A 3,605-nucleotide genomic window follows, 5' to 3' on the forward strand; every position below is an offset into this window, starting at 1 on the left:
TTGCAATTTCCGATGTAAGAGTCATAGGGGCATCTTTTGTTATATTTAGTTGTGTTCGCATTTCCTGAAATAGCTTCAGGGCAATGAAGGTGAAATGGGTATCTTTTGTTATTCGTATAAAAGCCCCTTTCAATCACACCTGAGTTTATGTTAATGAGGCAACTTTTGGAAAGTCCCTAAGAGGTTGCCAGGGGAACCAACCACACGATTAGAGGGTTGGAACTTTCAGCCCCACCCCACCCCCCATCTCTGAGGAAGGGAGAGGGGCTGAAGGTTGAATCAAACACCAATGGCCAATGATTTAATCAGTCGTGCCTACATAATGAAGCCTGAGCTACAGGGTTCAAGAGCTTGCAGGTTGGATGCGTGGAGGTGCTGGGATAGTGGCATCTTAGACAGGTAATGGAGGCTCTACACACTTTCCCACTTTTCCCACATACTTTACCCTGTGTATCTCTTAATCTGGCTGTTCATCTGTGTCCTTTAGTATCCTTTGTAACAAACCAGTAATCTAGTAAGTAAATTGTTTTCCTGAGTTCTGTGAATTGCTCTAGCAAATTAATGGAACCCACAGAGTGGGTGGTGGGAACCTCCAATTTACAGCCGTTGGTCAGAAGCACAGGTGACAAGATGGACTTGCTGTTGGAGTCAGAAGTGAGGGGTAAGAGGACAGTCTTGTTGTTCTGAGCCCTTAACCTGTGGGATCTGAGGCCGTTTCCAGGTAGATAGTGTCAGAATTGAGTTAAACTGTAGGACACCCAGCTGGTGTCCCAGAATTGCTTGATGTGTGGAAAACTCACACATCTGCTGTCAGAAGTGTTATGAAGTGGAGTGTTCTGAGTACTGGAGTGCTCTGAATACTCAGAGATTATTGCGTGTTATATAAAAGAAAATAATAGTTTTCCTTTACAGCCAGACTTCATTTTAAATCTTTCCAACACTAACAGGAAAAAAACATTTGAAGCTCCATAGCACCATACACACGGAAGGCTTTTCATAAGCTCTCCAGCCTCTCAGGTAGCTGATAGTCTTCTGGAGCACTCTTCCCACTTTTTCTTATGCTTCAAGACTCATTCACGCTTATCTCCTCTCTTGGAAGCGTTCCTCAAACCCCCAAGGGCAGAGGTGACTGAAATTCTGACTAGGGGGACTTTAGAGTGGCAATCTGTTTTGGTGGGTTGGAGTGCCTAAGGGATTTATTTTGAAATATCATTTGCAAAAGATGGGCACTGTTTATCCTTAAAAAATAGTATACTTCCCAAAAAGGTAGGAATGGGGGGCCGGCCCTGTGGCTTAGCGGTTAAGTGCACGTGCTCCGCTGCTGGTGGCCCAGGTTCGGATCCCGGGCGTGCTGAGGCCACATCCCACATACAGCAACTAGAAGGATGTGCAACTGTGACATACAACTATCTACTAGGGCTTTGGGGGAAAAATAAATAAATAAAATTATTTAAAAAAAAAAAACGTAGGAATGGTGAGTGTGAGGTTTCTGAAATGGGAGCAATCTTGATATTGGGGAATAAATTTGAATTCTGTACAAAAAGGGAAGACATCCAAGTGTCGCTTTCCATTTGATACTGCTTCTGAATGCAGAATGAAATGAAATAGACAGGGACTGGCCCCATGGTTTAGCGGTTAAGTGCGCGCACTCCGCTACCGGCAGCCTGGGTTCGGATCCAGGGCGGGCACTGACGCACCGCTCATCTGGCCATGCTGAGGCAGCATCCCACATACAGCAACTAGAAGGATGTGCAACTGTGACATACAATTATCTACTGGGGCTTTGGGGAGAAAAAGGGAAAAAAAAAGGAGGAGGATTGGCAATAGATGTTAGCTCAGGGCCGGTCTTCCTCAGCAAAAAGAGGAGGATGAGCATGGATGTTAGCTCAGGGCTGATCTTCCTCACACATACAAAAAAAGAAATGAAATCGACATAAAATGAAATCATAGAATGCTGATGTGTTTATCCAGCATGAAGTTTAAACTCATCACCAGACATCCATGGTCCTCCTCCTTCACCCATACTCCAGCTGTACCACTCAGCTGAAAGGCACCACTCAGATATTCCCAATACAGACCCATCTCCCCTCATCCACAACCCCACACAACATATTTGTTCATCCCCCTGACTTTAAAGTCAATTTATTAAAAGCTCACTCGAAAATAGTAATTCAATAATAGTTGCTTAAAAAGAAAATAGAGATGACCCTAGTTACTCTACGTTAAGATCTTTCAAGTAAGACAGCTAAAATACAAAGAAACACACCATGAAACAGAGACCATTGATGGAACCAATGAAATAATTGTTCATATAAGTTACAAGTGGTGACCCAAGCATATAAATACGAAAATGTGAAATGATTAATATTCTAAAACCTCTCTATATTAATGTGAAATATTCTGTTAATCATCTAATTGATTTTTGTCTTGAAGGGTCATAAAATGCAATGGCAATAATATAAAGAATAATAAAAAAGACAGTGTGTATCAATAAAGACATCTTCTAAGGAAGTTTCTATTGACATTTAACATTGATTATCTATATTAAATGCTGTTTTATTTGAGGCGGCTTTTTGGAGAGACTAGTGGAGATTAGAGCTCTGCCAAATTACTCCTTTACAAAGCTAATTTGCAATCACTTACTTGTCATATGAAGAAAATCTGTCTTCTGCTGATGATACCAGTTCAACATGAGCTTGACGTAAGGGAAGCCATTTTGTAGAAAGGGAGCCATATTGGAACTATGGATAATCTCTAAGTAATTAACCCAGCTGGACGTACTGTGGCTTGCACATAGGCTAGATGTGCAATAGATAATAAATAACTGAAACATAAAGAAAACTGCATGCATTGTGATTTATGACCCCTGTTTAGCTTTATACCTCCCAGCTGCAATGAGACAATGACTTTGTCTTTTGAGTGCCTTAGGAATGTGATGATCCCAGGAGAGAGATTCTATGCTGGCATCCATCATCGGAGACAGCTGAAAGGTCTGGTGTAGCAACTCCCAGTCTATAGCACCAGATGGAAAACATTCTTGACCCTCTCCTCCAACGACCCCTGAAGAGAGATTCTATACTGGCATCCATCATCGGCGACAGCTGAAAGGTCTGGTGTGGCGTCCCCCAGTCTACAGCACCAGATGGTCAACATTCCTGACCCCCTCCTCTACAGCCCACTAGCCCTATATAACTGCTTCAAGATTCTGTATTCCCCTTAAGTTGGTTCTTTAGGACACTAGTCCACCGTCTTCTGATTAGCTAGCTCATTGCTTAATAAAAGTCCTTTCTCTACCACCATCTTGCCTCTTGATGGATTGGCTTTTGTCTGTGGCAAGCAGACCATGCCCTTTGTGCAGTAACACTGAGAATGGGAATTCTTTAAGCGCAGGGATGGCGTCTGTCTTACTCTTGTTTCCCCAGCAGATATTCAGTAAATATTGACTTGAACTAATCCTTATTTGGGGAGTAGCATTATAGGAGCACAGTGTCGAGGCAGAAGAAAATGATCAATGTTGTGTTCTGAAGGATGCTAGAGTCAAAGCTTGGAGAATGAGTCAGCCGCTATAGAAACCCTAATGAAAGGGACCAAAATGAGGGAGGTCC

The 3,605-nt window shown here is 42.6% G+C and overlaps 1 long non-coding RNA gene across 1 annotated transcript; it reads left to right on the forward strand.

Annotated features, from left to right (window-relative positions):
- The first annotated feature begins 258 nt into the window (after window positions 1–258).
- Window positions 259–3,299, forward strand: LOC147914765 (uncharacterized). The gene is made up of 2 exons (XR_015554972.1): window positions 259–399; window positions 2,929–3,299. It is a non-coding gene; the product is annotated as an uncharacterized LOC147914765 (long non-coding RNA).
- The last annotated feature ends 306 nt before the right edge of the window (window positions 3,300–3,605 follow it).

Source organism: Ceratotherium simum, chromosome 17 (genome assembly GCF_057802395.1).
Source record: "Ceratotherium simum simum isolate JZ-2026a chromosome 17, ASM5780239v1, whole genome shotgun sequence".
NCBI lineage: Eukaryota > Metazoa > Chordata > Mammalia > Perissodactyla > Rhinocerotidae > Ceratotherium > Ceratotherium simum.